Source organism: Salarias fasciatus, chromosome 18 (assembly GCF_902148845.1).
Source record: "Salarias fasciatus chromosome 18, fSalaFa1.1, whole genome shotgun sequence".
Taxonomy (NCBI): Eukaryota; Metazoa; Chordata; class Actinopteri; order Blenniiformes; family Blenniidae; genus Salarias; species Salarias fasciatus.
In genome coordinates this window covers 19,727,719-19,752,840 of record NC_043762.1, presented here as the reverse complement: position 1 = coordinate 19,752,840, position 25,122 = coordinate 19,727,719, and the positions used below count along the sequence as shown (strand labels likewise).

Sequence of the window (25,122 nt, the reverse complement as noted above, 5' to 3'; positions counted from 1 at the left end):
CGATCGGGGAACAAACAGGGAACTCAACGAGTCAAAGTGACAACACGGTAATTCATCAGCAGTGTCTGCACCCATACTGATGCTCTGCAAAAGAAACATTTCAATCATATTATGAAAAAGAAGAAGACAAAGATAGTTTTCCTTACCGTAGGCCTTGGTATCGGCTTTTGGGGTTTCTTCGTGCCTAACTTCTTCATTGCATTGTAGTACTTCTTTTGCTCCTCAGTCATGAAAATGTCCTGTCCACCTAAGTATTTAGGAAATGCATCACATTATTTATTTCCATTACAAACAATGTATTCAACATTAAACAGAGGGAAGAAAAATTAAACAGCGATTTTGGAAAACAATGCAAATGTTCCTTGCATCTGTGTTCCTGGATTTCAAAGGCAACACGACTTTCTGAGAGTTTAAAGATGATCTAATAAAGCTTTGGAGACGAAGCCTCTTCATATTTCTTAAAGCAGATCCAGACCAGATCCAGACTTCCCTTTAAGGCAAGAACCTCGTGTGTGAGTGGTTTTTATACTTTGTAAAGCATCAACAGAACCTCCTCGTGATGAAAAAGCCTTATTTCTTATTTCTAGTTCTAGCTTTAAAAGACAAACTGCCTCATTGATGTTTTTAGTTCTAAAATTTTGCATTGACAAGGAGTTCTAAAAGTTCAATAGTCTTCTTCAAAGATAGATCGGCCAGGTGTCTATGAATGCATTTTGTGTGACAGGAAATGTACCATAAAGCCTTAACTTAATAAATGTCATATTTATCAGCAGATGTTACCACAACACAGTGCTAAAAGTGTGAAGATCATCTTGAATGTTTACGTTTCTCAGCAAACTAAATACACAAAACTTTAATTTGTCCTGTTTGGTGATAAATTCAAAGAACCAAGAGATCCGAGCAGTGACGGCAGAATTTGTAATACTTATCTTTCTTTTCTGCTGATTGAAATTATCAATGATGACACCAATGAAAAGGTTGAGGGTGAAGAAGGAGCCGAATATGATGAAGATCACGAAGTAGATGTACATGTAGAGGTTGATTTCTCTGATGGGTTGTTCCTCCACCTGAAGGCAAACAGTTTTACCAACATGTCAGCTCACTAATATATGGATATTTAAAAAGGTCCTGGAATTAGACAGATGTACTTACTCCTCTTGAATCAACAGCTGCATACATTATTTCCATCCAACCCTTAAATGTTGCCTGTAATATTGAAGTGGAACACAGTATTATTTTCTTTGCACTGATATTGTGATCAACTGATTTTAGTTAGAGAAATACAACTTTGCTGATGTTGATAGAAATGTCTGTATCGCTTCGGATCAGATGACAGAAAGCAAGCCGACATGAGCGTGAACATATCGTAGTTCTTTCAAGAACGCAATGAGCAAAAACTATAAATGCACCATGTAAATTACTGTCTTGCCTGACAAAGGGTTATTTTAATCCCCTTGAACTTTTACTCCATGTTAAAATGGGTTTAAAGTCTCCTAAATATGAGATTTTGAAAAGAAAAAAAACAAAAACAAACGGCAATTTAATCCCTACAAAAGAGTTAATCCCAAAACCAGGCAGGCGTGGCGGAAGGGGGCAATATTAACGACACGTGACGATTACACAGATATTCAATCAGAAAACAATAAGCTACTGATGATGGACCATTTCTAGGGATAGAAGAGAGATTGACTGACTGACTGGCACTCATCGACAACGCTCACCACTTGCAGAAGGGAAAGGTAGCCGAGTCCCACGTTGTCAAAGTTGACCTTGACTTTGGTCCAGTAGAACTGCGTGTCGTTCATGGAGAGGCACTCCGACTTGTTGTTGACGATGGAGACGCTGTGGATGAAGCCCGTCCTGTTCACGCACTTCCCGAACTTGCCGGCAAACAGGTTGACGCCCATGATGCTGAAGATGAGCCAGAAGATCAGACACACGAGCAGCACGTTCATGATGGAGGGGATGGCGCCGATGAGGGCGTTCACCACCACCTGCAGAGCGGCAGACACAGCAAGACGGTCAGTTTGTGAAAAACGACACAGAGTTCGTAGTCATTTTTTTTTTTTTTTTTTTTTTAACATTTCCCGCCACTTCCCAGATTTTTGGACTGGCATTAAATGACAACGTGAAACGCGTTTCTCACCCTCATGCCTTCAAATCTGGACAGAGCTCTGAGAGGCCTCAAAGCCCGGAGCGTCCGAAGAGACTTGATGGCAGCGAAGTCGGAATACCCCAGAGAATTTGCCACCAGGCTAATCAAGGACACCTACAGAGGATGCAGAAAATAAAGTGAATTGTGAGGGTCATGCACACAGGTGAGTCTGTCTTCAACCCTTCAGAAGCACTTCGAAAAAAGTAACGTATGGGGATACTTGAAACACATTACTCATACAGAACTAAGATGTCTCAATTATCATATAAAAAAAGATATGCAGAGAAAAAAAGAAACAATCAAAGAGCCATATTTAGTGTATATTTTGGGACATTCCACAGTTAGGAACACAAATGTTTATTTTTTTTATATTTAGAATTTTTTTTTTTTTAAAGTAAATTTAGACTTCCACTCTATTCTACATTCAAAACAGACAAAACAAAATGGTATTCCGCTGTTGAATGGCCCATGGATGACGGCTATGAATGAAAATGATATCAAAATGAAAGAAGGGAGAGAGAGCGATTCATGTCATGGCTGATAATGACAAAACACAGACAAGTATGCACGTATGGACCAATAACGTCCATGTATGCATACTCAGCTATATATGCATATACATATGTATATATATCAAATAGAGTGAGTTTTATAAAGAAGTTATATCTGTCTGTGCCAAATTTGTTTCCGAATTTGTTTTTATTTGGGCCAATAAGGTAATCAAAAACAATTTAGGGCTAAAAAGGTCCCAATAGTCTGTTTTTCTTTATAAAAGTCTATTTATAGATGTGTTTGTCCAATATCTAAAGAAGATACTCCAAATCCGTATCAGCGCTACAGAAGTCTTTGGCTCCACGAGGGTACAGACAAAAACATAAAAAAAAAAAAAAAATCAATAAATAAAATAAAAATAAACAGTGACGATATCTTTCTCAACAGAAAAGGACAATAGGTAGTTATAATGATCACCAGTATATTTAATATCTTAAGACATAACGAAGAAGACTTGTCAAATAAATAGGACGCTAGTTTAGACGTGAATTCAACTGGTGTATTTTATGAAGTAAACCTAAGAATCGAAATGTCTGCTCTGCAGACAAAGTGTGGATAATATCGTACACAGTGCACCAGATCTTCTGTAGATAAACCTCAGAGTGGATGGCACTGCTTTTGTTTTCGATATAAAAGCCAAGGTCCTGAAGTAGGCAGTATTGAAAATCACCCTTTTTTGTTTTTTTAAATAAAAGCATTTAAAAAACAGGACAGTGGCTTTTGATATCACAACAAAGGGCATTTACGAGTGAAGAAACATCAGAATTTGTGATGCGGATGCGAGTTTCCGACCTCAGAGCCCATACTCACCGGGGGACCTGCTAATTATACAACTTACCCTAACAATAGAGCGGTCTGTGGCGATCTGTGTAACAGCAGGTGAAATCACAGGAAGTCAAGTCAGGCTTTTGGCTGCATGCTTTGTGCAAGTTGGATGTGGTTACAGAGCCAAATTCCCCACGCTTGCACCAGATAACGCCCGTCACTGGCAAACATTTGATTTAACCGACCAGATCCTGACAGAACAGAACCACACGGAGCCGTTTCGAATTTGGATAAATTCAGAAATCTGTAAGCCAAGACAAAAGCTTCAGGGCTTCTTTACAGCGTCCTCGTTCTGGTGTAACACACAGCATCCACTTATTGCATTGATGGTTCAGTCACTGACGGGGAAAATCCCACATATATGATCAGCATTCTGCCAGTTACAGCCTGAAATCTCAAAACATGTTTTAAACAAAAGATCGCTCCTTTTCAGCTCAGTGAAACAAAGCAGCCACTTACATCTACAATAAGAAAGTCGAGCCAGCACCAGTAGTTGGTGAAGTACTTCTTGAAGCCGTATGCGATCCATTTAAGAAACATCTCCAGCACGAAGATGTAGGAGAAGATCTTGTCAGCATACTCCAACACCACCTTGATGACTTTTCTCTTTTCAATGTAGATGTCTTCGAACGCCTGGAGTGGAGAGAAAAAAAACACAGGACACCATGTTAGATGTGAATGAAAACTGTAGAATTCACAGTTTTTTTTATCAATGGAGGCAGAATTCAGTTTTTTCCTGCCCCGGATTGAAATTACCTTTACACACATAAGGGATTTGCAGGAAACAATGCAGAGTTTAATCCAGCATTAGTTTGTGATTTTATCTCATTGACATCAGCCCTTTTGTTCACCCATCAGCTGTATTCAAGCTCCATTAATCCCTTAACAGCAAATAAAACACATTTGATACATGAGTTGTTCTGAAATTTCAAAATATCTCAAAAAACCAGGAGAACATTTCTGTTTTCCTTTGTGATTACGGTATTTGCGGTGGGTTTGTGGAGGTGATGAGCAAATGAGATGCACATATCCATGATATGACTTCGCCTCTGAGTCTCACCAGAGCGCCGCTGCTGAGCAGGATCATGAAGATGATGAACGTCTCGAACCAGCTGTGCTCCACTATCTGGTAGCAGGTCTTCCTCAGCCTCCACCACACCTGGCCCAGGCCCTGGCTGGTGTTGATGTTGCAGCACTGGCAGTGCCTCATGCAAACTGGTGACCGCACAAAAAAACACAAGGCAGCGCGTCAATCGATCAATCTTTTTAAAGCACTTTTCATACAATCAAATGCAGCACAAAGTGCATTTTAAAAACTCCTCCCCGCCTCCATCGCTGTGTAATAAAAACAACACTAAGGAGATCGATAAAGAGAAGAACACAATAAAACCATTCATAATAATCACGAAGTAATTTCTTGTAAGTAGGCAGAGGTTTCAATTAGCAGGCTTAGTAGTTCTGTAACCTTTGTTCCCTCGTTACATTTTCTACTCACATTCTGGGAAGCATTCCTCGGGCTCCAAGCTCTCCTCAGCCAGCTCAGAGAAATTGTCTGCCTCTTCTCCCGGCTTCCTCAGATCCACCGTGCTGCCCTCCGACAGGCTGATCTGCTCCTGCAGAGTAAAGCATCTCTGGTAAAACAACACTCAGACATCCATTATTAATGCGTGATGCATATCTAGCAGCACGATAAAATAACAACAAAGGGTTTGCTGTTCTGGATTTGGTAAATGTTTTCCTATACTTTCTTTCACTTTTCTAAAATGCAATTTCCTCAGAGAGGTAACCCCAGACTGAACGGTTTTATGCGCTGTGGACTTATCCCATCAAACCCAGCTCACCTAGATACACTGCCATACCTTTCAATCTCCTCTCAGCCTTAATACAGTTTTGATGAGATTTGTGTGTGTTGCAGCAACAACATATTGTGGCAGATTCATAGGGCAAAGGTGGATTTTTAATCTTATAAAATGGCATTAGGAACGTCCACAGGAAGCAGAGACAAGATTCCCTTTGTCACCAGCATTCAAGCAGAAAGAGTATGCATTAATTCTATATTACAATATAGGTTATGTATATAATTACACAGTCAGTTATAAGCAAATTCATGCAACAACGAAAGATGAAGACTTTAGGGCGAATATGACTACTTAAAAACATAAGACATGCTTTTTTGTGAAATGTTTACCTATTAAACATCTCAACAATTAGTGAAAAAAGGGAAAATCCTGAAGAAAGAATAAAGTAAACTAGAAAACGCAAGTACAAAGGTTTTTTTTTTTTTTTTTTTTCAGTTTCCCTTCAAGAATTGGGGTGTTACAAGATGTTATGCTCCTGCCTTGTGTTTGTACAGTCCTATATGAGACAATACAATCTGACCTGTCTTAGGTTCATAACATGTTATAAATATAAGCATTTTTCAAGCCTGTCACTGAGAAGGCTTGGAAAAAGTGTTATATTAAGACAGAAATAGCAGCTTAGTGCAACAGAATACCGCCTTGACCGTTTTCTGCATTTACGTAACACAGAGCTTCAAACGTCTCCGGACCTGGAGAGCATATGTCCCACGGAGCACAGGACAGACTTCGTAAAACGCGCCCGTCTTTAACACTGAGCAGCTGCTGATGTCCAGTTAAGCTGATGGCGGGTCGGAGGAGGCTTTTTTCATTTCCATTTTCCCTGATGCCTAATTCTGATGTGGTGTGGAGCAGAGAACGGGAGGGAAAGAGGAGGAGAGGACGCCAGACTGCGGGCCGCTCAGCTCAGCCTGGCCCCGCTCAGCTGTGTCAGTTTAATCTGCTCTGCAGGGCCTGGCTCCACATCTGGCCCGCTTCTGTCGGCCTGCCAGGCGGGACGGGACGGGACTGACGCAGCCACCACCCCGACGGCCCGACAGCCCTCAGGACGTTCTGCGTACCTTCCTTTTCAAAGCTTTCTATTAAAATCATCAACATTTTTTTCCACTCTTTTTTTCATACCGACTAAACTAGGTGCAGGTAACATGTTTACTGCTGTGCTGCAAAAGAAGAAGACTGCAAAATGGATCAGGATTTCTTTTCCTGAAGCTCACATTTTTATTCGTATTGTGTATCTTTGAGCTGAAACATAATAATGATGTGTTTACCATAAAGATCACGGTCAAAGAAATAGTAAATTCAAATGTGTGAAACTTAATGCCACAGTGTTATTATACTGTGTGAGACTTCACGCATTCGGCGTTTTGATGGCCGTGCTACTCTGAGGCACGATAAGTTGCACCTGGATTAATTTCCCAAATGGAGTTCAGAGAAATCCTGACATGTTTGTGGATGGCCAGGGCTTTTTTTTTTTTTTTTTTTTTTCTCATCACACAGAACCTAAAGTTATTGGCAGTTTCCACAGCCAACATTGTGAGATTGTGAGAGTAGAAAAACACTGATGTTGCAAAAAAAAAAAAAAAAAAAAAAAAAAAAAAACAACTCTGCTTTGCTCAAAATTTTTGCTTTCAGTGCTTTGATTTTCAACTCATCCAAAATAACTGAACAGCGTGAAATTAAGCCAGAGGCACTTTATTTTCGCGACACCAAGTGATCATAATGCAATGATGAATTTCAGTTTTGGCTACCCTTTCCCCATACAGCTCATCAGTCGGAGAGACCTTTGCCAGATGTTCGCTGCATGACGTGACATTAACTCTTAATAACCTGCTTGGTACTAAAATCTGGATTGTAATCAGGACACGAGTCTCCATCCGAGTTAACCTTGTTTGCTGGACAGATTAGCGCCTTGTGTTTCTCATACACTGGACGGCCCACCCCCACCTCTAAAGCTACTGACTGCCCTGACGTTAACCCCTCACTGTGGTTAATTCTTCTGACATGTGCAGCGGTGGACCGCAGCAAAGACAATAGGAAATTTGTTGAATTCAATTAAAACGGTTAGTGAAACCAGAGAGGGGAACATCCTAAAAAAAAACATCTCCCAACAAAAAAAAAAAAAAGAAAAAAAAAAAGAAAATCGAAATTAAAAATCCCAAAACAATTTTCATTGATCTCTAATAGACAGATAACTTTAAGCCTTTTTGTCAAACATATAGTGTTTCCAACAGGATGATGTTGAAATATGAAAATAAATGAAGATATAAACTTTTTATGAAGGTAGCTGTTGTTTCACTCGTTCTCAGATTTAAAGCCAAAATGACACATCAGAGCTGAACAGCAAATCACAGTGAGGCTCGTCACAGAGAGAGTTCCAGCAGCGGAGGCTGAGCTCCCTTATTGTTATCGAAATGCCATGAGTATCAAAAACATATCGTTCGGGTCAACTAGCTGAAAAATATATGCGAAGCAACAGCCTTCATGATAAGATTTGGTATTGTGCTTTTTTATAAGAAATTTCAGGTTTTTAATACTTTGTGTATTTTGAACATTTTCAGGATGTATTTGTATTTTTTTTTTCGCACTGTTATTTAGAAGATGTGGTTTTACCTTGAGCCTCTGACACTATGACACTCCTCACATAAATCTAAAATCTCTGAAATGTTTCATTGAATGTTAGAATTTTTCTCTTTGTTGCCGACACTGTTAACCATCACATCTTATAATAATAAGGGAAAACTCAGGAAATCTGGCATTCGGCTTCAAATATACCTCTAAAGGTGCTGGCATACAGCAACTTTATAGGTAATGTTTATGAACATCACATAATGAATAGAAATGAGGGTTAAAATGTAAACACGTGTTTCCAGCTGTTACAAACTCACTGGTTTGTTGTCTTCGTCTTCTGAGATCTCTGAAATCTCTTCTTCCTCCAGAAACTCCACATCTGACTCCCCGGGCGCGATGGGAACGACGATGGTCAGGTTGGGGTTGGTCATATAGCTGTCCTCCTCCGGGATGACATACTTCTCTCCATAGCATCCAAAAATTCCCCCATTGCTTTCCAGGTGATTCCCAACTGGCTTTGCGGCCTGAGTGGCTTCCTTGGCCTTCTGCCTTTGACCCTTCAGGCTGCGGTTAAAGAGACCGATAACGCTGGAGACCAGCCAGGAGACGCCGGCGTGGATGCGGGCGATGGCGATCTGAATGTTATTCAAGTCTCCGTCGTCCTCCGGAGCGGAGAGATTGTCCGAGCTGAAGGAGCTGAGCAACAGAGCCAGAAATAGATTCAGCACCTGCGAACAGACAGACGTTACGTTACAGGCGTCATGCAGCTGCTCTTCATTTCTAGCCTTCAGCACAGTTATTGGATCTTCACGCATTTCGTACTCAAAGCGCGGTATAGTTCATTCTGCCAGTAGTGTACCTAAGGCCAGACGCGATGTCGAATTTATTTTGTCAACACTGGCAAATCCTGCATTGTAATTCCGGAGGATATTCTACAAAGATATGCAACACACATATGGCTTCTGACACTGCAGCCGCTCTCAAGTCAAGTTTCAAAACATCCAACTCCACAGTAATCTGTCTACTAGCTTAGAGAGCAGCGGCATCCGGCACATGTCTGTCATGCATGTGTGCGCACTCTGCGCGTTCACACTCCCTGTGTGCGCACGGGCGATGTGCACAGTTGGTAAGGATCATCTTTAGCCACTGAGCCAGTCAGAGATGGGGAGCATGAGCAGATGATTAGTGATGAATGCCCTCCGACCTTCTCGCCCCTAAGCATCCTGGATAATCCTTTGGATAAACAGCTTTCCCACGATTCATGTGCAAAGAGTTTCTGTCCATTAAATTCCATAAGGAGCCCCATCATGATCTGTCCTTCGCTCTAACGAGGCAATAGAGCGACTGAAGGTGTCTGCATCAGCAGCAGATATGTGAGGCTGCTGAGAGCTCGTCCGGCGGACTCACAGGAGGAAACTTTAATTTAGTGAAAGTATGCTGCAGATGAGCATTTCAGGTGTGATGGTGATTTATGAAGTCAGAAAGCAAACATAAAATCGGAACACACCCAAAAAGCCATCATCTCCCCGGCAGATAATTCATAAAGTGTGTAAATGTGTTATAAAACTATTTTTTAGGAGATGCAAAATGAGTCTGGAAAAAAAAAATAATCTCCAGAATAACAGTGATTTGTATGCCTTACACTCATAGCCCTAATAATTTGCATTTAACAATGCAAACAAATGTTTCAAATAAAATGCAAATTCATGCAGAAAGGCACTGTGAACTCCTTTCAAACGCGGAAGGCTGGCATGTTATTATTATCCTTCGGCCCGTTTCGGATGTTGCATTCAAAAATAGACTGCAGCCCTGAGAAAAAGTATAATCAGTCCATGCGCTGAAAATGAAACATCCACTCTACATGTTACTTGTCCTGTATGATTGTGGGTTTATATCTAAAACACTCGACGTATGCATTAATATGTATTTAATTCTGCATGAAAGACAGCAAACGGCATTATCCTGCCAAAGATTAACAAACATGTTAGAGTTAACCAGAGAGGTTTTAAAACATTTCTGCGAGACGGCTATATTTCAGAGCATAGGATTAAATGTGGGACAAACTAACATTTAATGGCAGAGGGGACGGAGGGCATCCTGGGAACAGGTGTTTGAACCACATCCAGCAGGAACCACACAGCCACAGCCTTCTGAGCTCCAGCTTTTTTTCTTTTTTAAAGCCTGACAGGATATTCAAGTTATCTAAATTTTATGCAGATGATGGTCACATTTAGTATCCAAATGTGCTGAATATGAGAGGAAAAAACTCAACTGACCACAGTGACACTCACTACATTTGATGGTAATTTGATTTTAGACTCAAGAACTGTAAAACTGTAGCACTGATTTGTGGGTGATAAATGACAACAAAGTACATTTTCTTCTGAGAAATCAGCTAAAAGAGAGTTATATAACTTGAGTTTATGTATCAAGTATCAACGCTGGACTGAAGCCACATCTGAAGTAAAGCAACAGTAACTAAATGAATCCTTTGGATGCAGGCTGTTTATACTTCCGGGATTGTTTTTTTTTTTTTTTTCTGTTCTCATTAACGTTAGCTTACATCGAGACAGCTGGACAACAAATCACCATATGGGTGGTCCAGTGAATATATGCTTCCTCGCCATGGCCTTGAGTGACAGCCGCTGTGTGCACAAACAGAACTGTCAAACAGATTTTTCGTTCTCTACAGGAACAGCTGCAGGCCATGATACACAAGCTGTGTTCGATGTGTGAGAATCAGTACCTGCTGAAAAGACGGGAAAGGAAGTGGCGACGCTTTGTGAAGCAGTCTGAGCCTTTGGACTGAACTCAGGTCAAATTTTCCCCCCGAAATGGCTCAGTTTGCTCGTACTGCATAAAATGTTCACCTCTGTAGGATCTTGTGCCGCCGTAAAGCCGCTCCTGCTCTCATTATGTCTGTTGTGGCTACAGTTTGCAGGGCAACATGGCCACATACGTCTACGGCTGAGGAAGGACAGCAGATGGTTCACGCCGTCCAGACGTGATCTGTTTTGAAGTCTGCTCATGCAATGCTAATCTGAAGGACGGCAAGCTCGAGACTACGACACAAGCGCTCCTACAAATCACCTGTGTATATTCAGAAGCACTCAGACCAGTGTTGCTAGTAAAAGTGATAATTGAAGAACACTCAATTCCCATAATGCAATGCAACCATGTTCTCACTTGTGCCATTAAATTCCTCATTACCTGTGACATTATCTATTGGATCTGATAAGAAGAAAAACAGCCTGTATTGAAATTTTTTTTTAAGTCATCATAAGGTTTGAAACCTAAATTAATTAATTTAGTCAGTTAGCTCCATGACAGGCCTGAGGACCTTTCTGTATTCAGTCTGCATGACTTTGCATTGATGGGCTTTCAGCAGCTTTCCTTCCACAGTTCAATGTCATGTCTGTGACTGTCTGTTTGTCTGAGTTAGCCTCATGTTTTGGAAATAGAATAAGAGTGTGTTCACTATTATAAAACAATTAAATGTGTTCCCTTGTGTTGGTCTTCCCCTGACAGACTAAATGTGTAAAATCAGCATTTTACCACTGTATACCACACACTGTTTAGTTAGAACTGGTTTTTGTTGGCAGTGGCATTGAAACATTAGTGTTTAAAGATCTTGATTGTTTAGACATGAAGCACTTACCACTAAGTTTCCTATGACCATGACCAACATGAACACCAGGATGCAGAGGGGCTGCCCAGCCACCTCCATACAGTCCCACATGGTTTCGATCCACTCGCCGCACAGCACCCTGAACACAATCAGGAAGGAGTGGAAGAAGTCCTTCATGTGCCACCGAGGCAGCTGACAGTTAAAGGAGATCTTGCACACACAGTCCTGATAGTTCTTGCCAAACAGCTGCATGCCCACCACAGCGAAGATGAAGACGATGATGGCCAGCACCAGCGTCAGATTTCCCAGGGCACCCACTGAGTTACCAATGATCTTTATGAGAGTGTTGAGAGTGGGCCAGGACTTTGCCAGCTTGAAGACTCGTAACTAAAACAATACAAAGGAAAAAAAAAAAAAGATGAAGTCTCAACATTTACTTTAAGTTTTTGCAGTAAGTACCGGACCTCATGTGAAAAGTTCACGTTCAAATTGCTTTGATTCCTTCTTTTGAAAGTGTAAAATCAGCGATAAGCCGAATGAATGCCTGTTACCAGTCTGAAGGATCGCAGGACGGACAGTCCCTCTACATTGGACAGGCCCAACTCCATGAGGCTGAGGCAAACAATGATGCCATCAAAGATGTTCCAGCCCTGTTGGAAATAGTAATAGGGGTCCATGGCGATCAGCTTCAGCACCATTTCAGCTGTAAAGATCCCAGTGAAAACCTGAAGAAAAAACACACATAGCAACAACAAAGAGTCCGTGAGAGATGAAACACAAACACAAATTTCAACAGGCACATAATGTAACAGATACTTTCTGTAACACCAGATATTTGCCCTCATCTTTCCACTGTCTCTGCGACCTTTGGGTAGATATTTTAGTTTTGTGACACATGATGATTATAAAACTTTTAAGCTTAGATTTTTAGGTGGAATTCACATCTGCTCTCAAGTGAAAATACCCATTTAAAAGTCATAGTGTTTGTCTGAACTCAGTCAGATTTTTGATCGTGATCAACAAATCCATCAATTCATCATGTTTTCACAAATGCTGTGTTTGGTGTGTAAGAACATATTTTTCTCACTGCAAATGTCATTTCAATGTGTCTCCTACAACTCCAGAAACATCTTCTCTGAAAATGTCTTCTACAGAGCATTCGTCCATAGATGAAGACACCAGAAGGAGGAGATTTAAAAATGTAGATCAGAAAATCTGTTACTTCTCCTGCTAAAAACAGCCCTGGTTACCAAGAATAATCACAAATAATCTCAAGTAGAAATTCTCACTAACATTCGACCCCCTGTCCTGAACGACATAAAGTGCCGCACAAACTTTATCTCAGCACTCAGGATGAAGTGTGCTAAATGCTGGAAACCTTTCTCCCCACACTTACTGCTGGAAACGCTCTTACCAGATTTCCCACTGAGAGCATGGTGTTGAACTCGTCAGTCATGGGGTAGTGCTCCAGGGCCATGAAGAGGGTGTTCAGCACAATGCATATCGTAATCCCCAGATCAAGAAATGGATCCATCACCATGAGCTTCACCCACTCTTTCAGCTTCAGCCACCAGGGGCAGCAGTCCCATATCAGATACTTCTTGGCGAACGTGTACCAGCATGGATGGCACTTTTGCCTTGACTCCTCCAGCTCTGCAAAGAGACGTGTGGCTTAAACATTCTTCTCATGTTTGTCTTTTTCAGCCTAAGTACCAGGGATAGACTCTACACATAAATAGCTCATATTCAGTATTTGTGCTTCAGATTCAAATGAGTGACCGCTGATTATGGCTACACACTGAAAGGAAAGCTATATGATGGGTGTTGTTTTCACGTCTAACTCTCACAGGCAGTCTTAGTAAGGTGATTTTCTGACGGTTTTCAGTGTTGAAATGGACGCACCATCCATGGCGTCGCTCAGAAAGCTGACAGAGCTAAAGCCTCTTTTCCTGGGCACCGGAGGAGGGTCCGTCACCGTCGGGGAAGGCTGCAGAATAGGTCTGGGAGTTGTATCCTCTGCATTGGATGGCTTCCGGTAGACTGAAAATACCTAAAAAAAAAAAAATCACATAAAAGTAGCTTGATTGCATTTTCAGACGGTGATCATTGTAACATCAATCCAATGAAGAGAGATTTGGAGGATAATCTGATCATGCAGGATTCTGTCACTTACTGTGTCTTCCCTGACTCTCTCCATGCTGTAAGCTGGCATGGACGTCGGCGTGAGCAGGCCCACGGAGGTCACCCCGTTCTGATCCAGGGAGACGTTCAGCCGTCCATTGACGTTCAGGCTGGGGGTGAACACTTGAGAGCAATGGCTCCTCACGCTGCCGGTTCTCCGTTTCCAGGGTGTTGCTGTGGAGCTGGCACGGCTCCTGAAGACGTCGCCATGAGTGCTGTACTCGTCGTCCCCGAAGTCGGCCTCCGAGTTGTTGCGAGCCCGGAACGCGCTGAAGATGCTGACCTGGCTTCCTCTCCTCGTACTGAGGGGGTGAGAGGACAGCGTGGCCAGCAGGGGGTGGACTGGCATGGGCGACAGAGGGGGCTACACAGACACGATTGAATGGACACGATTAGTTCCAACAGATTAAACCACGAAAGGCAGATCACAGAGTGCCTGTTGATTCCAATACCATTGGGTCGTCTTCAGGGTCGAGTTTCTCATCAGCGGCTTCCTCTGCTGTCTCCTCTGAAAGCGTCCTGTGAGATCTTCTTCTTCTGCTGCTGCTTCGCCGTGTACTTCCGGTCTTCTGACAGAACGGGGACAGCTCGGGGGACAGCGCTGAATCCGTCTCCTGCGCCTGTCTTCTTGCTGCCAACTTTACCAAGAGAAGAAAATATTATAGTGTTGAGAGCATTTCTTTCTGTTTATCTTCAACTGAAAGCATAAATCTATAAAAAAAAAGTTTTCATTGGTCTTACTCTTTGCTCTCTTCTGAGGTGCTCCATGGCCAGCTGAAACTCCCTCTCCTTCTGCCAGGCCTCGGCAATGGTTGCCTGATTCTGCTCCTCGTAGGCCATGGCCACAACGGCCAGGATCAGGTTGACCAGGTAGAAGGACCCCAAGAAGATCACCAGCACAAAGAAAACCATGTAGGTCTTTCCTGCTGAGCGCAAAGTCTGCAGAAATAAGCGCACAGAATGAGTACAACGAAATTCAAACATAATAAAAAAACATTCTGACTTTTAAAATGTGCATTGTGTCTCTAGGGTTCGAGTTAGTGGACTGAAGGATAACAATTTAGTGTAATTTAGCCTAATAAGATGAATGTGTCATTATGTCCTCAAACTACAGGATAACTGCATAAAATACATACTCACTCATAATAAAACAATGTTTACTATGTTGGTGAAAAATAAAGAAAAATCAATTTTTAACTTTGAAAAATGTATTTATTTTTTTAATTTTTCTTTTGCAAGTGCGAGTATTTGCATAGCAAACTGCAACCTATTGCACTGTGTACTAGTTTGTTGGAAATCAATGTAACCTAAAAGAATAATCATAATGCTGCCACAAAGACAACGGAGTGCAGCAATTATTTTTAAACTCTTCCCAGCCTGGTTAGTCTTGCAATTCGAGTTTCCACCACAAGATGGTGCATTGAGTCACTGAAGAAGTTGGAGGGATAATTAACACAACAATGGCTGAAGCTTGCGGTTTTACACAATGGTTTAGACAATGTGATGAGCAGAAATTCGGAAGTCATAGTTGATAAATTGCCACAGAATTCCATTTAAACACAAAAATAAGCTGATTGGGTTCCACGTGCTAACGTTTTTGGTGCGAGGCAGAAGGATTTTTTGAGATGCACCTGAATATACATAACAGTAGAAATGAGGAATATGCATAACAAATGTTACTAATAGTGACTGGCTGAACTGCATTATTAGATTTTTTTAATTCTATAGAGAAATTAAATTGTAAACAACACATGAATTTTGTGGGTTTTACACAAAATGAATCATGAAGACAATCATTTAGATGATCATTCACCTGGTGAAACAGTTTTTCCCAGTAATCTTGAGTCATGAGTCGGAAAAGTGCCAGAAAAGCCCAACCGAAGGTGTCGAAACTGGTGTAGCCATAGTTTGGATTCCTTCCTATTTTTAGGCAGTCAAATCCATCTGGACACTTCCTGAGATGCATAAACAAAGTAGAAGAGAGGCGATTAGAGCACGCCAGCGATAAACAAAGACTGAAGACACACAATTAATTGACAGGCAGCTGGGACAGATATAGCCGTGTTGTCATGCAGGGCCGCATTACCAGAGTTGAAAATATCTCCAGTATCTACATGTCACTCTGCGGCTTTTGACCCCTCTGAGGAGCGAAGCGGTTGAGTCAGTAAGTACACACACTGCCATCACCATTATTTCTGCTGAAGAGGGCACGTGAAACATGCTTCAGACAGGAGCTCTAAAATGCACTGCAGCAAAAGGGATTACGCTGATCCAGATGGATATCAAATTGCAATTCAAAAATTTTCAGCGCCATGCCTCTATCGCTGATCTTCATTGTCAGCATAGTGGCATTACAGCGAATATTTAAGTCCAGCAGCTGAGAACAAGCCGGACTGCCATGTCAATCTGAGTTAGGAATAATTTCGTAATGGCTGGCAGACAGCTGGGCAGGAGAGTACTGCTGTGAGAACAGCTGTAGATCTCACCAAACAGCCAGCTAAGCAGGAATACTCACTAATATCCAGCAGGGAGGGCGGAGGAGGCTGCGTCGAGCCAGCCACATCTTTCTGTTGCTCTGCTGCGCTGCGACACAGCTCAACCTGTTAACAAGCTGCTTTCGCTTGTCTTTAAGGGTTCATCATTACTTTGATTGTCTTCTCAAATTTTGTTGCTTTGATTTTAGTAAAAGGATAGTTTCAATCTAAAATCCAAACACCAAAGATGATTACCGTAGTTTTAAGCAGGGACACCTAATAAAATCCCCTCGTTATTATTATTATAAGACAAAATATCAATCCATCAATTTTATCTATTTCTCTGAGATTTATGCTCCGTATATATTTCTGATCTTATGTTTTGAAGCATTTAGACTTCTCAGGTCAACCTGATCAAACCTGCTTTTGATCCCATAGTCTGAACTAAACATGTAGAAGCTACTTTATGCCTTTATGCATTAAAATATTTGGGTGGTCCGACTCTTTCACAAAGCTCAGGGTTGTCCTGTTTGCTTCCGTCCTTCATTAACTCAATCACTCATTTATTCTGCATCTTTCTTTTGTGTTGCATTCACTTTTAAGTGTGCTTCTAATTAATTTATTTTCCAATATTGCTTTATTGATTATATCCTTCTTGTTTGTATTAAAACTTGGAGTTATTGTGCATGTGCCAGTATCTGTTTGTTAATGTAAAGCACTTCAGTTATGTGGTTCTTCTGAGTGGTTTTTGTAAAAACAGTGCACCACTGGGGTCAATGTCCCAGAGGTTTTAATAGTAAATACCACAGGAGGCCACATGTTTATGTCTTAAACCTCCTTAAGGAGAAGTGCTGTGAGACACACACACACACACACGTACAGATCTTACATCCAGCAAAAATTTTGTACATTGTAATATATGTTTACTAATTTCTGAGAAAAGCATATCATTTGTATTGATTTAATTTAGCAAAATGTATGAATTTAAATTTGCTTTTAAATATAATAATTCCTCTCAGATGGAGTCTGAGGCTTAAATATTTCAAGCTGTCACTTCAGCATTATGTCCCAATTATATTGTTTTGTTGAAATAAATGCAAAATTTGATGTTTCAACACAAAATGGTTTCAACAGTGATGAGGAAGTGTGAAATCTAAAACTGACGGCATACGTGGACAATAATACAAATCTAAAATGATAGTATAAGAGCTCCAATAAAGCTTCTTGTGTATAATGTTTGACAGTTTCCCTTTATTGAACTGGTGGCCTGTCCGTATAACCTGCTTTTTTGACAGTCATCTCGGACCCTTTGACAGACGAGTTGGCTAAAGCAGTGCAGAAGATGGAGGGACGGACGGACCTCTGACAGTGTAACACCAGAGTATAGTCAAGGACAAACATTAAAGCTATCTATACAGGCGGTAATAATCTTTAATGTACAATGGCTTTCACATATGGGGGGATAAGCATTTGCATGAAGTCTACAGCAGGCGCCACTAGAAACAGCACAGGCCTTTGAGCAAATCATTTTTCCACAAACTTGTTAACCATCTCGGCTGAAAATATCATCTGAAAATGCGTGGGTGTGTGTGTGCATGTGTGCCCAGTCGTGTCTATGTGAGCTTGTGAGCATGCGTGTGACAGTGTGTGTCATCATAACGTATCCAAAGCTTTAATTTGGAAATCTACTCAGGGATTACTTGTTGGAATACACTCAAAAGATTAAGCATCCTCTATGTTTTACGTCCTCCATCCTGACCTGCTTAATATCTTGCCTGTCTCCACAGCCAGCCTCAGAAAGTTGCATCTAAAATGTCCCAGAAGTTAAAAAGCTGTCTTAACCGTTTGCCAACAAAAACATCAGCTGCCATACGGCTGATTTAACCTATAAACTGCTAACCGGACCACTAATCTGTGTCATTGTTGATGGGATGTCTGTCGAACCATGAAGTCGGAAGTTTTAATAAAGACATACATCAGATATGATTTTGGAGGACATGATGGAGCAGTTTCACAAGAGAAAACAAAAAAGTCCTTGGAAGTGAGATCAACCCCCCCCAACCATAAAAAGAAAAAAAAAAAAACTGCTGAAGCTCAGTGTGACAGGATGTTGTCACAATTTGCCGCTCGAGCTCCACACATGGCAGGAAAACAAACGGCAGGCATTAAGTCCAAAACAGTTCGATTGCAGCGACTTGTAGGTGAGACAGCTGGACAGGTCGTGGTCTGAGCTTTCTGACCTATTACTTAAGGGAGTTTAATGACATAATTTCCCACCGAATGCCCTAAAATGTATCCTCTTCCTGCTTTGACTTGACTAAGTTTACCGAGTCAGATTTTTACTGCCTGGAATATTAAGTTGCCGAGCTGTTTCTTCGCAGTTGATAAATGCATATATGAATGTGTGTGTGTGTGTGTGTGTGTGTGTGTGTGTGTGTGTGTTTTTCTGTCTCTCTGTGTATGAACTGTCGTGTCGATCAGCTTTGATCAGCTCCTGTACCACCGGTGGATAAAACACTATCGAAGATGGATGGATGGATTTAATATAAAAAAAAAGATTAGAGAAAGGTTTTAAAGTACATGTCGAGTTGAATCTATTTAATATGTGGAATTGCACAGCATAAAAAAAAAATAACAGGCAAGAGCTGAACATTTAAAATCTTCCCTGTGTTGTTCTGCTACATAAAGGTGACAGGACCAGATTGACTTCACTGCAGCTTATCAGTAGGGCTGAGTATGCAACCATTTCACCACAGGCATCAATTTCTCACCATCAGTAGAAATACATCATATGCATTCTACGATTTAAAAAAAAAAAAATGCTGTTGTCTACTGGAGTCCAGGTCAATCATCCTTTAACCGAAAAACAACAAAAAGTAATTAGAAAAGGAACCATTTCCGCACGGGAGCTGATGAAACCAAATGAGTGATTGCCAGTCTCAAGGCAAATTGAGTCAAGTCAGCAGGAGTTGGTCGTATGTCTTTGGAAGACGTTTCAACCATCGTCCAGTGGCTTCATCATTTATCTAATAAAATAATGAACCGATGAAACCACTGATACCACCTTCTATCTGGACGAATGAAAATATGCATACAGAACCTGTTAGTTAATGCTTATTAACAAGATTTTACCCATTTTGTGTTAAAATGACTTAACTTCAGAAACAAACATTAACCAAGAAAAGACCAACATGTTAAAAATATTGCATTAAATAACAGACACATAATTGAAATGTCCTGCAGAAGCTTTATACGATCACCATTTTATTTGCTATCGTCCATTATCTTGTATTATTAACAAGAGCACCTAATGGAAGCCATTTGTTAGAGCTACAGGATTTCAGATTCACACAGATGGGTATTTAGTTCACTATAACCCCTGAACTAGGCCTGGCATGGTCAGAGTCATCCTGTTGTGCTTGTTTCAAAAGCATTTGGATTTACAGGATTATTCGGTGCGTCGGCTGAGTAGCAATATTTGGACGGTTTCACACTGTGCCTTTGATTGGAAACAAAGTGCATCACTGCACAGGAAGCATAACTTTACATATAAATCTGCATCTCCTGACATTTAATCTGTCGCAGCAACTGTATACATCTTTGAATATCTTCTGGCATAATTTAGATTCTTTGCGATTTGTGAGAGAAAGCAGGTTCATCTGGTGCTGCTGGAAGTTATCAGTGCAGTTTCTCCTTAGAACAATCGCACAGCATCCATCCAGAGGCATCCGGCCGACACGGGTTAACCTAATCATGTCACAGAGCTTTTGAGATGATGAAATCTCCAAAGACCCCTGCTCTCTCCAGCTGGTAACTCCATGTTTCTGAGTAAAGGGTTCCAGTGGAGCAGGGGTGATTATCCACGCCACATGTCGTCTTGTGTGCAGCCTCTCGACCGCTGCACATCACAGCCCTCCCTCTGAGCGGATCACTTCTCTATACATCATGCCTCTATGTCACAAAATCAAACCACTGGAGGTAAAATATGTTATTCAATGGAATTTATGCTACCTATTCAACAAAACAAAACCTACCAGTGTTAGGCTCTGTTTACAAGCTTCTGTGTATGAATTAATGCATGATTGGACCATTAGAAGATGAACTTCTCAATGTTATGCAACACCCTGAAAGTGAAAAAGAAGTTATGCACAAAGAGAATCATCACTTACCCTGCGTCACTTCCGTATCCACATATTAAGGCATCCTTTGCTCCTTCAACTTTGTAAAAATTCTCTAAAAAGAAGAAATGAAGTCTTGCTTAGCTCAATTAGTGAGGATACTGTTCAGATTTCGACGCCATCTTCAGATCCAGCGTCAGACGTCGGGGTTTCAGACTAACCTTCGCTGGTGATGAAGTCTGCGGTGGAGCTCCAGGTTCTGTTGTTGCAGATGAAAGAGGTGTTGTGGTCATGTGAAGAGTTGACGCAGTGGGCGAAGCTGCGGACGCACTTTTGCCGCAGGAGCCCCATGAAAAGCTGCAGGCCGATGAGCGCAAACACACTGAGACAGAAGACGGTGAGGATCATCACGTCAGCCAGCTTCTTCACAGACTGGATCAGGGCGCCCACGATGGTCTTCAGGCCTTTGGAGGAGGGATATGATAATGTATCGCTTAGTTTTTAACGTGACAAACAGCTGCAGTTTCAAAGTAGTTTGAATGGGAAATAGCTACAGAGAAGGGAGGAAACAGTCATCTCACCTGGAATAACCGAGATGGTTTTCAGTGCTCTCAGTACTCTGAAGGTTCTCAGCGCAGAGACGTTTCCCAGGTCCACGAATTCTGTCACGTATCTGCAATTTGAAACAAAGAGAAAATACTTAAGACACAAAAGTGTAATTGTTGAAGTTATAGTAACAGCTTGTCATACTCACAGCTATGGTTGTTTATCATATCTTATCAAATTGTAGCACAAATGCTAAATCCTAAAGCTGCTCAATTTGTATTTCTCCACCTAGGTATAAGACTTGAGAAATGATAAAAGCATCTTATTGATGCAATTATAACATCTGACTTTTGGAAACATAGACAATATATAAAAGTAGTTCACACAACACATATTGGAAACATTTTAAAGTGTGCTTTTTCATCCGGCTGTTGAATAAATCCAACAATCACACAGCTTTTAATACTATTGCCTGATAACGTGTTGCTACAAATGTGCTTTTATTGCTGATTCACATTGGCGAAATGCATTTCAAATAAAAGTACATTTCCCACCAGATCTAGTGTACTCTATATATTCTTCACTAAAAATGATAGTTTTTGCATGCACTTTATGTGTGCCATTATGCTCAGAAATGTTTTCTGTACTCTACAGATGTTATAGTTACAGATTGTTAATATGGAGGAGACTTACGCCATGACAATGACAGTGAAGTCCAGCCAGTTCCACGGGTCCCTCAAGAAGGTGAACGGCATTATACAGAATCCTCTCGCTAATATCTTTATTAATGACTCGAAAGTGTAAATGCCAGTAAAGGTATATCTGAAAAATATGTACGGGAGAACAGCGAAATTAATGCAATCAGCAAATCTGAGCTTCAACAACTGACCACAGCATGAACGGTAAACACTGATATGAAATTAAAATAACATCATGAAGCAACTGATGGATTGAGTGCAAGGTATGAAATAACATGCTTGATCAATAACATGAACTAATTCACAGTGGCCTGTATTCGATTCACAACATAGATAAAATATGAGATCATGAAAAATTTGCTCATTTTGAATTTCAAACAGGTTAAAAAAAAATTAAAAATGTCAGAACAGGTGCAATAAAAAGCTAGACCAGTAACTGTTATTTAAAATGTTGACTGTTAATTTGATGCAGTCCTTCAACAGAGTAGAATGGCACAACTTTTCTCTGCAAAAACTCCAACAATCATTCTCTTTATTTTCCAGACATTCACAGACGACTGATCTAAGACGAGATGACACTAAAAACATGCTGGAACTGCCTCTTTTGTGAGCGTTACATGCTGCCAGCAAATATCACATAAGCACATTTTCAATGAACTCATATGATTTCTCACTCACAGTTAAATCTTAAACAGTCTTTATTTCTAAATAAAAACGTTTTTTTAAATTATTTCATAGTGTTTCTGTTTATATTTAACACATCATCTCAATCTTTTGGGAATTGGTGTTTTATAATTGTTCATCCATTCTCATAAACATGTTTCAAATACAATAACTGATGATTGTAGCTTCCTCATTTTATTGCATTTAATTAAAACCAAGTCACAGACAAATTATCAGATGGGATTTGTATTGCTGTGTAACTTTTTCTCATCTATTGGCCTAATTAGGGTAAAAACTACACTAATAATGGTATGGAGGCAGATATGTTGCATGCTCAGATCATATCATGCACAGTACATCGCTCCTCACTAAGACCATTTTCATTCAATATTTCATGCCATCTTGCATGCAACAGCACTTCTAGGCCTGTAAATATCACATGCAGCATGGAATACTTACATGTTAACTGAGTCTTTGCTTGTCACTGATAAATAACAACAAACCCCATTGAAAAGTCTACATTAGAACACGCGGAGCACAGTCAGGGATCATAAAACCGCTGAAACGCTGCTTGTACTCACTCCAAGTACTTGGTCCATTGTGGGGGGTCGGACATGGCCATGAAGAAGCAGTTGGTCAGAATTGTGAACATTATGAAATAGCTGAACAACGTGGAGAATTGTTAAGGAAATCATATTGTGACAGGACAAATTAGAGTTTCACAGCAGAATATCTTGTGATAATCTGACAATATCAACCAAGGAGACAGCAATGATTCATAATGTTCCGGTGAAATATATCCATTAGGATAAACAGTGACTGTGCGTGCCATCAGCTTTATGACGACAGTAAGAGGAGATTATAGAAAATGTAAGTAAATTCCATTTTACATCAAATCAGGAGAGTGATATTATTACTGTCCTCATGGATGAGATCATAACAAAGGATCTGATGAACTTTGACAAATGACGTGATCATAAAGATTAAAACCTTTCAGAATGAAATGATTAGAAAGTCCAACTTTAATTCTATATTCTCAATTATTTGATAAATGCAAATTCCTCCTAGCAATTCGTGAACGTGTAGAGCTGCTACATAAAAGCATAAAAAATTTTTTTTAAAGAAGTATTAATTTTTCACTGACATTCCTGTCATATATGTTTTGTAATCAATAACGCAGAACATATCCAAGAAAAAAAAAAAAAAGGAACTATCCTGCATGAAAAATGCGAATCATCTGTCTGAGAACTAATAGGCAGCCATCACATGACGTGAAATCTCCTTGCTCTTATTTCATTTCAGAGATTAAAAGAGGGATATGAAGGGATTTGGTTTGTGATGCCAGAGAGGACCATCACACACAGCCGTCTGAAAAACGGGACTGTGGAAAAATCCAATAGAAGTCTGCATGGGGGGGTGGGGTGGAGGGGGGGGGAATCAGTAAATATTAGAAATTGGCTTATCTGCCAGTGTGGCATGCAAGGACTGAAATCTAAACTACTAAAGTTATAAAACTAAAATTAAAATGACAACTTTTCACAGTAGCTCTCTCCCAGTAGAGTACATGACTTGCAGTCTAATCTGTATTTCAAATTGTATTCGAATATTCCTACCAGGTGTAAATCGGTTGAATCTTGATTTCCTTGATATTATTTCTCTTTGAATGAGTTCAACTATAATAAATCCTGGATCTTAATCAACAACAATTAACATCTTTTTCAGTTCTACTAAGTGATATATGTATAAACATCATGAACAAACGTATAAAACACAAAATAACCATCAAACTGACCACTTGAAAAGGATATGCATGAACTAAGATTTTTATGGCGACTGATCTGATGCAGTGAAAAGGACTAAATATGTAAATTGCAGATGTGGCACTGAATCTGAAGATGGCCTTCCCTTTGTTAAGTACTATAAAAGTCTGCAAAGAAAAGAAAAAGAGAAAAACAGATCAACATTCAGAAAATGATGCATACAAATTATACCTCTCAGTCAGTGAATAAAAAAAACAAGAACATGTTATTATAAAAAATGAAATTTAAGTTTCAGCGCGCAGAGCGGCGCTGTGTAAAAGCTTTGCAGAGGAAGTCAGCAGCGGCTGTGAGTCGCGGTTGAGCTGCTGTCTGACAGAGCCGTGGAGGAGGAAAAGCCGTTGTTTTGAATCCACCGCGCTGTCTACCATCTGTGAGCACTTCTGCCTCCAAGAAGCGAGTGAGCAGCGAGTGGCCCAAACACGCAGCCAGCCAGGCCACTGCAGATAATGGAGGCAACTCCAAAGCGGGCTGAACCTTTCCCTAACAGATGTGGCATTTATTTAAATATTTTTTTTTTCCCCCCTCTTTGGATAATCCTCCCATCCAGCAGCGCATCACATGCCAAAACAAAGAGACCCTGAGAATGGCTGCCACGGCCCTTTTTCATCTCGCCATAAGCGGCCCATTAATGGGCAGCAGCCTGATCTACCGACTCCGCAAATCAAAACTTGCTAATCCTATTTTCTATTTCAAGAGATCTAAAGAGAAGCGGCAACACTGGTCGTGATCAGCTCGCTGCTTTAAAGCGGCGCTTCATAAATTCAGCAAAAAACATCTGCTGATTTGAAGCCCAGATGACGATTTAATGTTCCACTGAACCTGTCGGGAAACGGTGCAACACCCAATCTCCTCCTACACCAGCATTTTGCAATCAATGATCAATAGCTATCAATAAAATAGAGCTCATTTTCAGGATCCAGTTTTCTGATCATGGCTACTTTTGACTGAAACAAAGATCTGTCCTTTCACTCACAATACAGTTGTACCAAGCAGAAATGTTTGGGTGTAGTTTGAGCAGGAGGGGTGATTAAAACTAAC

General features: G+C 40.6%; 1 pseudogene; it reads right to left on the bottom strand.

The window, feature by feature from the left end:
- LOC115406083 (sodium channel protein type 4 subunit alpha-like) overlaps positions 1–25,122 on the bottom strand; it is a 32,409-nt pseudogene that overhangs the window by 1,689 nt on the left and 5,598 nt on the right.